Source organism: Xenopus laevis, chromosome 4S (assembly GCF_017654675.1).
Source record: "Xenopus laevis strain J_2021 chromosome 4S, Xenopus_laevis_v10.1, whole genome shotgun sequence".
Taxonomy (NCBI): domain Eukaryota; kingdom Metazoa; phylum Chordata; class Amphibia; order Anura; family Pipidae; genus Xenopus; species Xenopus laevis.
Window position 1 is genome coordinate 51,087,680 of NC_054378.1, and position 12,749 is coordinate 51,100,428.

At 42.1% G+C, this 12,749-nt stretch overlaps 1 long non-coding RNA gene and 1 pseudogene across 1 annotated transcript; one reads left to right on the plus strand and one right to left on the minus strand.

The window, feature by feature from the left end:
* Positions 1-1,361: 1,361 nt before the first annotated feature.
* Positions 1,362-5,540, plus strand: LOC121403684 (annotated as a pseudogene).
* Positions 5,541-11,378: 5,838 nt separating this feature from the next.
* Positions 11,379-12,435, minus strand: LOC121393284. Its single transcript, XR_005960943.1, has 2 exons — positions 11,721-12,435; positions 11,379-11,591 (listed from the first exon to the last, which is right to left on the minus strand). It is a non-coding gene; the product is annotated as an uncharacterized LOC121393284 (long non-coding RNA).
* Positions 12,436-12,749: the final 314 nt, after the last annotated feature.

Sequence of the window (12,749 nt, forward strand, 5' to 3'; positions counted from 1 at the left end):
ACCTTCAGTCTATAATCCATCACTATGGTGTCCGTCTATGGCCCAAAAGCATAGCTAAAATAACATGGATGTTTTCTGGAGAATTTGCCACCCAAATTATCACCAATTACAATAACATATTACAAAAATATAAGTGTCTAATCTGAAAAGTCTTTCCAGGCCATGGGAATCCAGCCTTGAAACTAAATATTTCAGAATAAACAAGTCGACCTTGTTACTGTAAAGACTAAAACCAGTTATGACTATTTCAGATGCTTAGAGAAGGCTGTGCCAAGGACATATTGTTCATGTTATGTACCAGAAAAAGAAAGTAGAACATATATCAGTTACAGAATATGGCACATTTATACTATGGAATCAAATAGACAACGTTCCATTTGTTGTATTATTAAAGACTGGCCATAGATGAAGGACAACGCGGCAGATGTAGAGCAAATGAAAGGAAATATTGCTATGTACAGTGAGGGGAGGGCTACAAGATTCTAGACAGGGGAAGGGAGGAAGGGAACCATGGGTGTAACTACAGAAGAAGCAGACCCTGCGACTGCAGGGGGCCCCAGAAGGAATAGGGGCCCCATAAGGCCCTAATTCAAATACAATTTCAATACATATTGGTAAAACAGGTCATACTCTAGATATTTTGGGGGCCTGAAAAATAATTTGCTTCCATGGCCTGGAAGACTGGCCCAGTAATATCTAGTTTCGCCACTGCTACCCATTTTCCAGATAGATTGGTGAACAGGGCCGCCATCAGGGGGGCACAGGGGGTACTACTGTACCGGGCCTGGGTCTACTGTACCGGGCCTGGGCCTACTGTGTTCAGCTCTTCTGGACTACAAAAGACGCAGCAGGGCTTCGTCGCTGTTAAGGGGGGCCCGGCTGTGCTGCACTTTTGGAAATTGCCGGGCCCCCCTTGACAGCGACGAAGCCCTGCTGCGTCTTTTGTAGTCCAGAAGAGCTGAACAGCCAAAGTTGAAGTCCCGAAGAAAGGAGACGAATTTGAAGTCCCGAAGCCATGAAAGGAGCCAAAATGGAAGTCCAGTATCTGTGAAAAGACCCAAAGTCACGAAAGAAGCCGCACTAGAAGTCCTGAAGCCGCGAGTTCAGTTATACTGAACACCAATGTGTGTGTTTTTTTATCCCCTGGCCACCAATGTATTATTTTAATACTCTATAGGCCCCTTTCCATCAATGTTTTTTTAAAAAAAATATTCTCTGGGGCCCGAATGTTTCTTTTTAACTCTTTTTGTAAGGGGGGCCCATGCACCAATGTTTTTTTTCAAAAAAAACCTTTATGGGGGGGCCCTGGGCCAACATTTATTTTTACCAACAGAATAGCTGGGTAACTTTTTTCATACAGCATGGCCAGCAATCAGAGACAATCTCCTGCAACAGCACCTTTTATGGAACTCCTGCTACTTCTAACAGTGTGCTCATCCCCTCAGATTCCTGATAAGGAATTCATGAACTCATGTGCATGACACCCAATCGATGCTGCTGGATTTCACCCTAACTTAAAATAACTGTCATGTCAATGGGTTTGTCACTGCGCAACAAAACCCTCAAATATTTTATCTTTGAAGGTTCACACCCAAATACAAAGGGACTTTTGGAGAGGGGCCACAGGGATTTCTCCCAGTATCCCAGTGGGCCAGTCCGATCCCGAGTATGACAATATTACACAAACAAGCAGAAGAAAGGCTTTTATGGCAAACACTCTCCAATGACATTATGTCAAATATAAATAATTACTCTCAAATACACCTTAAGCACAGTGGTAACAATCTTCTGAATCATGTGTAAAAACGACTACTGACATATGGGAACCAGGGGCTTAACTACAGAGGAAGCAGACCCAGCGGCTGCCGCGGGGGGGGGCATTAGGTAAAGGGGGCCCAGGAGTTATAGGGGGCCCCCATGAGACCTAAATAAAGAGCCATTTTAACATTTATTGGTAAAACAGGGCAACTTCTGGATATGTTGGGGGCTTAAAAATGTATTTGCTGTGGGGCCCAGTAACTTCTAGTTACACCACTGATGGGAACACTGGACACTACCTTTAAAGGGACAGTAAAACCAAAAAATTAAAGTGATATAATGTAATTAAAATATAATGTTCTGTTGCCCTGCACTGGTACAACTGGTCTGTTTACTTCAGAAACGCTACTATTGTGTGTTTATAAACACTGCTGTGTAGCAATGGCACTAACTGAATTAGCGCTAAATGGCACAGGTTAAATAGCGGGTAACAGATAAACTTCATTATATTCTACAGAGTTTATCGGCTATCTGCTGTGTAACCTGAGCCTTCTCTCCTTCAAATGGCTGCACCCTGTCTAAACAGAAGCTTATTTATATGAACTATAGTAGTGTTTCTGCAGCAAACACACCAGTTGTACCAGTGCAATGCAACATTACATTGTATTCTAATTACTATAAAACACCTTCATTTTTGGTGTTACTTTACCCTGTGCATGTTACATCGGTATATGCATCAAACTTGTGCAATTGGAGCACAGGAAATAATACAGTCTCCACTACGACAAAGGTACACAATAGCATCTTACTTATCAACATACACACTTGCAATTGTGTTCCTTTTAGCACATCAGGTGCCACTGTGTAAACTGCAATTTAGCGCTCAGATGCAATGATGGAATTGTGGGGAAAAACAATTTTGTGGGCAAAAACATGGCAAACTGTGCTTGACATTGGCCTTTACCAATTTACTAACCTGACTTGCCCCTAACTGTCACAGGGCAGTGACTAGTGCAGTTACAAAAGTAATATTTCCTTCAGTTGACATGACACATTAGAAATAATGTTTTGAGGAATGGCTACTTTGGATGTACAATTTATTTGAATATTGTATTTTTATGTACCGCTAGGGAGATCCCAATGTTCCAGCAGGTCAACAGACAGTAGAGATTGATCTGACACGGCCAGTGCAGCTTCCTGATGTGGAGCACCTACGGAATTTCGATGAGATGTCCCGTCTTATTCTGGATGTCGAGGCACAGATCTACAGAGAGCAGAGACAAACAGACAATGAAGAAGATGATGGAAGAGGGGCAGGCCCTGACAAAGCAGAACCTGCTCAACAACCTGCCCCTCTCCTTAGGCCCCCAAATGAAGATGCAAATGGAGCTGATGATGGTGATGGTGGAGAACAAAAACCCCCAAATGAACAGTCCTTTGTACTCCCTGCTGGGGTGATGGCTAGGAATGAGGAATACCCTCGTAGCTGTAAGATGTGGTAAGTAACCGGTTTATGATTTCAGTATAGTATTACAGTACATGGTTTATTTTGTACCACACAATTGTGGATTTAGTTCCTGGCCCAGCTTTATCCATTGTTTATATACAACACAAGATAGAGAAATGCTCTAAGATTGTGCTTGGCATCAGACACTTAGCAGAACACCAGCCAAGAAATAATTCCTGCCAGCTTCTGTTCATTCATACTTTATAAATAGCTACGACGCATGCTCATATATTTAAAGTTCTTCAATTGATGAACAGCTTCAAGTCATCTGTGACCAACTGATTACAGAATACACTATATAAAAATAAGTACACTATACAAACCTGTGTGGAGATATTTATGTACATACATATATATTTATATGTAAATATCAAGGAAGTGGCACACCACCAAAAAATATTCTCTCTTTTGTGTAAACATCAGACAAGTCTGATACACACTGTTCCACAAATGTAATGCATTGTCATCATTTGAACAGTAACATTGACCATTTATATTGGTTCACCTGTGCACACAGTAAGCTAAACCAACATACAATATTTTACCATTTGAAGGCTCTTAGAAGGTTTACATATATTTTAATGTAATATTTCAGACAATTGCCATGGTAAACAAAAATTTGTGTAACCAAAACACATATTGTATATTCTTATTCTTTTAATGATATAGCTTATTTTTTTAAGACTTTCGCTATTAAATAATATGCACAGTGATTTGCCTTTAATTTTGTTCAGAAATATTTTCCAAGGTGCAAAAAGAGTAGAGGTAAGGGACCTGTTATCCAGAATGCTTTGGACCTGGGGTTTTCCGGACAACAGATCATTCTGTAATTTGGTTCTTCATACCTTAAGTCTACTCAGGCCCGGATTTGTGGCGAGGCCACATAGGCCCAGGCCTAGGGCGGCACATTTTTGGGGGCGGCATGCCGCCCAGCCGCTCTGTGGGGAGCCTGTGCTCCCCAGTGCTCCGGCGCTCGCACACTGGCGCTTTTGCGCAAGCATGTGGTAGTGTGGGCAGGCGCTAGGACCGCGCAGAGTGCACAGCCTAGGGGCGCCCGCCCAGCGAATCCGGCGCTGAGTCTACTAGAAAATCATGTAAACATTAAATAAATCCAATAAGCTGGTTTTGTTTCTGATAAGGATTAATTATATCTTAGTTTGGAACAAATACAAGGTACTGTTTTATTATTATTTTTATTATTATTATTATTATAAAAAGTAAAAAGTAAATAATCTTTACAAATTTGGATTATTTGGATAAATAAGAATTACTCTGTTCTAATGATAATCTCTGTTCTGATTTTATTTTTTACCTTTCATAAGCTTTTATGGTTTTTGGCCTCATTGCTGGACATGGATTCAGCAGTCCTGAACGGACCCCAGGTCTATTCATATTATTTGATGAGGATCGTTTCGGGTTTATATGGTTGGAGCTGAAATCTTTTAGCCTGTACAGTCGGATGAGGGACAGATTCCAGCAATCAGAAGCTCCATCGCTAGAAGCCTTTGAAGAAATGCTCCAAAATATGCAATCCTGGACAACCTAATGGGTGTGGGCATGGAGTGCAGTGAGTGAGTCAGGAACTCAATGAATCTGCATAACTGGACTTAGGTCAAGTCACTGTTTGTGATCAAGAAAAGAATATTCCAACCTTGGTACCTCGAAAATCAATGCATGCACTTTCCACACAGTAATATTTAACCCTTTAATTGCCAGTAGGGCCAATGCTATGCGTAGCCCCGTGGCAGCAAAACAAGGTTAAATGGAATTTCAGTTGTTGGTTTTAAACAAATTATCCCTATAATTGTATATATATATATCAAGGCTAACATACCATATGTAATAATATATAAAATGTATAAATATAAGGGTATGGCTTCCTAATGATCCTGTGCACTGTGGGCCAACTGATTTGTTCCTATTTTTCGAAGCCACTTTTACCGTCCCGCGCGATAAAACTATTTCTCCAAGTAGCCCGAAGAACAAATAAAAAGTGTGTTTGTAAGAGGAGCTATAATGGGTGTCAAAAGAGGCAAGAAGTTGAGTAGGTTTTGATCCTTTATATTGGAATGGCAAAAAGAACACTCAGTTTCCTTATGCGTTTTGGATTTGCAAATCTTAGAAGAAAGCTTAAATACCTGTGAACAGGCAGACAGGAAAGAAGAAGAACCTTTGAATGTCTGCAGACACTGAATGTTGCTTTTGGCATGGCAAGTTTTAGATTTGGCCTCTTTGCCTTTCATCCCAGGGATAAAATAAAACAAAACTCACTTCAGGGAACTCTGTTTTGTACATTGAGTTTACATTGAGGCTCTTCTCTGTAACGCCTTTGGGAGACATTTGCAACTGGCATCCACCAGTAAAAGGCAGTGGTCACAACACCCCTGTCACCAATACTATGTTGTGCATTTTTTATTCTGTTTTGTTCTGCTCATTACACGGTACTTTAAGTAACATTAGCAGAAGTGCCAAACGGCCATTTTGACCACTGCTGATCTCCACTAGAGGGCAGCAAACAGTGAAAACACCCTCGTGCCATAGGCCTAAAGGTGACCGTTTTAAAATCTGGTTTCATTCACAAGTGTTTATTGCAGTCCTATTTATGCCTTTCTTTGAACTTTTACAGACATTAGTCACATGGCTCTACAATTTGATGGGGTAGAATTGGCATCAATATACACTGACAAATAGTTCAACACACGTTCACACAGTTCAAAGTATTATGCCAATCTTTTAACACTGTAAAAAGATATAAAGTTGCTGTCTATTATGCTTGGCCTGGTTAAAAAAAACATAAAGGCTCAAAAAAAGTTTTTAAATGAAAAATTCCTGAAGATAAACATAGTCAAATGAAGCTTACACAGTACAGGCTCATTTAGACGGCAGAAGTGCAGCTATTTAGGGGACACAGTGCTTTTTACCCAAAAGTGTAATTGCAGCATTACCCTGGAAATCTTTTCGGGATATCTTCATTCCCGGTGTTCATCATTAAAATAAAATCTGCGCACAGTTCGTTAGGAGAAAGAGTAATGTGCATATTGCACGCCATTGTGGAAACCTAGAGCTACTGTCACCTTCACGAGGAAACATCGGGCGACTTCAGAAAACGAAACGTTCAGAATGCTATCCCGCCGGCGATTTACATTCTAGCCGGCGGGAGGCAGTTCGGGGTGATTAGTCACCCCAAAGAAAAGGAGATTTGTCGCCAGGCAACTAATCTCCCTGAATCTGAGTGTGTGCCCTCAAGGTGGTAAATCCTTGGGTGAGAAGAAATGATAACCCTGTCTCAGACACAATCATTCAGCCTCGGCAGTTTTGCCTAATTATTACTGAATCCCATGCCTATCACTTGCCCCTCTACATCTCTCACTGTCATCTTTAAATCTGTCAGTATTGATGTATGCAGTGCTTGTCCTCATTTTTATTTACTCCCCTACATCTTTGGCTGATTGATATCCTTGTGGCAAAGAAAAGTAAGAGGAGCAAGAAGAGAGAGAGAGAGAAACAATGCATAGAATGGAACAAGTACTTGTGAGATCCATGGAAATATATCAGCCTACTGCTGAATTGGACAAGATCATTAAAGAGCAGAATAGTTTAAGTTGAAACAAGGTGCATATTTCCCTTATACATAATAAAATAAAATAAATTAACTGTTTGTATTAAAGCCACTAAGGCATTTTCATTTCCTTGGGTTACTGATTATAATGGTAACCTCCCAGCATATAACCTTGCTACTTCTTTATTCGTTAGTGACAAAGGCCCAAAATATTATCCTCCAGCGTGTCTCAAAATTTCCTTTGTGGAACAATTCTTTCCGTTTGAACCCTATCAGTATTGACAGTTGAAAAATGGGAAAGGTTTTTAGGAAAGGCAGTGATTTGTTGCAATGCAGGAAATAATAGCCCAGATCCAGTAACACCAAAAAGTTATGAAAATATAATGTACAGATTGCGCTGCACTGGTGTGTTTGCTACAGAAACTCTACTATAGTTTATATAAAAAAGCTGATGTGTGGGGACAGCCATTCAAAGCTGAAGAAAGAGAAAAGGCACAGAATAGCAGGTAACAGAAAAGCTCTGTTATATACAATGGGATTCTTCAGAACTTATCTGTTATTTACTGTTTATCCTGTGCTTGAATGGCTGCCCCCATGGCTACAAAGAAGCTTGTGTATATAAACTATAGTAGAGTTTCTGTAGCAAACACAACAGTTTTACCAGTGTAGGTCAACAATACATTATATTGTCATTCATTTAAAACACTTTTTTTTTTAAGTTCCTTTCAGCCCATGTTTGACAGGGAAGGAGAAATACAGCAATGATATTGCTAATTCTCAGTGCTGCTATATATTAAATGAACTAGGGATGCACCGAATCCACTGTTTTGGATTCGGCCGAACCCCCGAATCCTTTGAGAAAGGGGTGGGAAGGGGAAAACATTTTTTACTTCCTTTTTGTGTGACAAAAAGTCACGCAATTTCCCTCCCTATTAGGATTCAGATTCGGTTTGGCCAGGCAGAAGGATTCAGCTGAATTCGAATCCTGCTGAAAAAGGCCGAATCCCGAACCCAATTCTGGATTCGGCGTGTCCCTAAAATGAACCCCTATATTTTGTATTGAAATGTCAGTGTGAACAATTACAGGACACTGGTTTATTTTCTGAAATCAACAGATATTAAAGTCATTTGTACAAGCACAACAGGCTGAGAAACCACCTATTGCCAACTGAGGGCAGGGATGAAAAACAGAATAATGGGGAAACAAAGGAAACAGCATATCCATTCTTTTGTCAAAAGTGCCCCTAAACCACAGTTGTGTCAGAACTGGCAGTTTAGTACAGGCAGCCTAAGCTTGGTCAGTAAAGGTAAATTTCAGCAGCTTTCCAGTTTGGTGTTTCAGCAGCTATATGGTTGCTAGGGTCTTATTTAACATAGCAACCAGGCAGTGTATTGAATGAGACTGGGATAGGAAGGAAGGGTCTGATTGGGAAGTAAACTAAAAAGTAAGTAAGAATAACAATAAAATTGTAGTTTTGCAGAGCAATCATTTTTGACTGCTGGGGGTCAGTGACCCATTTGAAAGCTGGAGAAAGCCAGAAGATACTATAAAAAATAATTAATGAAGACCAATTGCAAAATTGCTAGGGATAAGATGTTCCACAACATACAAAATTTCACTTAAAGGTGAACCACCTATTTAAAGCTCAGCTTATCTTCTGCTCTGCCAGTTGCTCCAAAAAGGAGGTACAATTGTGTTACTACAAACAGCTAATTGGGGCTTTAATTGAAACTGCAGAACAGTGATTATTGTAAGAGGAGTAACAATTTCCTATAGGGCAATAACAGAGGGGACTGTTTTGTGACCTTAAAGTGCCATGATTTGATGCTCTCAGCAGTGCTATACAAATGCATACAATGCAATAATAATGGGTAAGTGATACACTGGGTTACAGGATTCAGCAAAGTAACATGAAATATTTATCCTAATGGCCAAGAATTTTGAGAGCAAAATGACTGCTGTTTTATTACTTGAAACAATTATTTTTCTTTTGTTGTTGTTCCCAGACATGGCTGTTAACATTCGGAGTCTACTGTACTTTCTTTACCATTTTGCTGCTAGATTGCTTTTCTTGGCTCTGACATTGAAAGTGCCAAAAAGAAGCCACTAGTATCTTTGATTTATTAGAAGTGAAAATATCAATAAAATGAATTGCATTTTACATTGATGCCTCTTACGGAAATAAGGTCATGTTTACATAATCAAATGCAAAATGAGTGTAATATATCTTTCTAAGTGAGTGCAGATTATACAGAAGCCATGGTTTCAAACCAGGGGAAAAGGGGATCACTTTATATTTCTGAAGATCAGATTTATGATACAGGAGACTGGTAATCAGAGCTGGAAGTAGGGGTAGAGGTAGAAGAGGCACATGTCTTTCACCTTATAAAGCAGCTCGGGGGGGGGGGGGGTTGCCGACTCTTTAAAGAGGTTGTTCACCTTTGAGTTAACTGTTAGTATGATGTAGAGAGAGTGATATTCTAAGGCAGTTTGTGATTGGTTTTTATTATTTGTGATTTTTGAGTTATTTAGCTTTTTATTCAGCAGCTCTCCAGTTTACAGTTTCAATCTGGTTGCTAGGGTCGGAATTACTCTAGCAACCATGCATTGATTTGAATGAGAGACTGGAATATGAATAGGTGAGGCCTGAATAGAAAGACGAGTAATAAAAAGTAGCAATAACAATACATTTGTAGCCTTACAGAGTATTTGGAAAGACTAATTTAGGGATCTTACTCACGAGCGGTTGTAGCTGCGTTCCCCTGCGTTCCGTTCTTCTGCGTTCAGCCGCAGGGGAGCGCAGGAATAGACACATTACAGTTTTTTCCAATGGGGCTGTACTCACACAGGCGCGTGTAGGCGCCGAACACAGGAAAAATGCAGCATGTTGCGTCTCAACCTGCGTTCAGCGCCTACACGCGCCTCACAGATTGCCAGTCCTGGGGTTAGTGAGCAACATGTTGTTCATGAGCCTCAGGTTGGGGATCACTGCTATAGGGCCTCCCCCTTGGGTACAGTAATAACAACTGAGCATATTCTACGACAGGGGTCCCCAACCTTTTTTACTTGTGAGCCACATTTAAATGTAAAAGAGAGTTGGAGAGCAACAAAAACATGAAAAAAGTCCATGGGGATGTCATATAAGAGCTGTGATTGGCTGTTTGGTAGCCCTTATATGGTCTGGTACAGGAGTCTCTGTTTGGCAGTACACCTGGTTTTTATGTAACCAAAAGTTGCCTCTAAGCCAGGAATTCAAAAATAAGCACCTGCTTTGAGACCACTGGGAGCAACATCCAACGTGTTGGTGAGCAACATGTGTCTCGCGAGCTACTGGTTGGGGATCACTGCTCTACGAGAACTGGATGCACTGGACTCCAGTTATGAGTTATCTCCACTAGGAAGAATTTTGGTTAAACTGCCCATAGAACCAAGGCTGGGGAAGATGATTATGGGGTTTCATTTGGAGGGGTTGAACTTGATGGACTTTGGTCTTTTTTTCAACCCGATTTCACTATGTATGGGTTGCATCTTCTATGTTGGGATGTACTCTGCACCATTTCTGCTGCCACCTGTTTCCCTGAGTGTTTTATTAATTTTTTGGGGGAAAAAGCAACAAAAAAAAAGAAGAAATCTGGCCCGGTGCTACCCTAGCACTGATCCTAAGCATCAGCAACGTAACTACAGGGGGAACGGGCCCTGGCGCAGGACGCGAAGCTGGGCCCCCTCCGTACGCCCGGAATCCGTGGCGCGCGAGCTGCTGGGGGGCCCTGGCCCAACTGCACCCCCTGCTCCCCCGGTAGTTACACCACTGCTCAGCATGTCCACTCCCATCCCAAACAGCACAGTGTCAGACATCCCGCCACACCCACTCAGCTCTTCTGCTTGAAGTAATTGGTAAGTATAAAACCAGGGAAATTATCTATTATTTTATATTAGGGATGCACCGAATCCACTATTTTGGATTCGGCCGAACCCCCAAATCCTTTGTGAAAGATTCAGCCGCATACCGAACCGAATCCGAACCCTAATTTGCATATGGAAATTAATGGTGGAAAGGGGAAAACATTGTTTACTTCCTTGTTTTGTGACAAAAGTCACACAATTTCCCTCCCCGCCCCTAATTTTAATATGCAAATTAGGATTCCGATTCAGTTCAGCCAGACAGAAGGATTCGGCCAAATCCGAGTCCTGCTAATATAGGCAGAATCCTGGCCGAATCCCGAACTGAATGCTGGGTTCGGTGCATCCCTATTTTATACACTGAATATTGTAATTTTACTGGAGCATTTTGTGTGAAATATAAATAACATTTTGAGAACTTTCTATGTATTTTAAGTTTCTTTACATAGAAATATTATTTACTGTAATTACCGGAAGCCCGGATGTTTCCAAATCCAAAAGTAGTATGTATTGAGAACCAACTGTTCTTGTGCATGAGACCCTCCCCCAGAATATAGAATATTACAGCACAGTGAAATGAATAAACAAGCCTGTGGGTTATTACAATATAACTAACATGTAACTATTATCCCCCCAAGAAACTGTCACTCATATACTTTTTCATATATTCCTTTTTTATTCATTTTTCAAAGTTTTTACAGCAAAAAAAGAAGAGCAAAATAGAGCAGAGAAGCCATTTTCCATCTCTGTCTGTGGTATTAGGAGAGTCAGTTCTACGGGTTTTGCGTGGGATTCACTGTGCAAGCAGCTTCTTAGTCTTGATCGATGGCTTCCTACTTCTTCTAACTGGAACATGAGACCCAGGTCTCCACGTGGAGTTGATTCAGTGCAGTCCGGGAGTAAAACACAGAGAATATTAATCAGTACATTTCAATTCTTTTTTTCTAAAACAGACTCGGGAGCAAGATGAAAGGTTCTCTCAAATCAAACATTACCTTTTGGTATGTAGAGGCACCGTCTTTGCTTTACCATATGCTGAATTCTGGACACAATTCCTCAAAGAAGTCCGTGGTTGGGCGTTGAAGGAAAGAAATAGGTTCACAGATTTCTTAGCAAAATCTCAAAAACAAGTAACAAAACACAGTGACTATTTATGTGCAACTATACAAAGGCTGCACCACGTTTATGAAGAAGATATTTACCTCCACATTTTCCTAAGATCAAACACCAGCTGAAAAGCATAAGAAAGAATGTATGATAGAAATAATGCAGATAGCCCATAGTAAGTGAACTGAAAGGTGAGCCTTCGAGGTGCCAGGGACATTAAAGCTTGTGGCATCAGCAGTAGAGATGAATTCATCCCATGGAATCATCACGCGCCACAAGTTTCATCCTGCGCCCTGTTAGTCACCTGACATCACAGTCAGCTCTGCCCCCAGCTCAATACTAAGTGCCACCCACAATTAGAGATGGAAAAGCCAGGGGCCCAGAGATAGAGAGCCTTAGTTCAGGGTCGATGGCAGGTGACCCAAGGTGGGAGGGCCGAAGATGGGGGCCAGAGGTGGGGGGGGCAATGACGGGGGCCAGAGGTGGGAGGGAAATGACGGGGGCCAGAGGTGGGCGGGGCAATGACGGGGCCAGAGGTGTGGGGGGGAAATGGCGGGGGGGCCAGAGGTGGGGGGGGAAATGGCGGGGGCCAGAGGTGTGGGTGTAAATGGCGGGGGCCAGAGGTGGGGGGGAAATGGCAGGGGCCAGAGGTGGGGGGAAATGGCGAAGGCCAGAAGTGGGGGGGAAATGGTGGGGGCCAGAGGTGGTGGGGGAAATGGCGGGGGCCAGAGGTGGTGGGGGGTGATGGGAGCCCGAAGTGGGGGGAGCAATGACGGGGGCCAGAGGTGGGGGGAATGGCAGGGGCCAGAGGTGGTGGGGGGAATGGCGGGGGCCAGAGGTGGGCGGGGGAAATGGCGGGGGTGAGGTGGGGGGCAATGACGGGGGCTCGAGGGGGGGAAAGGCGGGGGCCTGAGGGG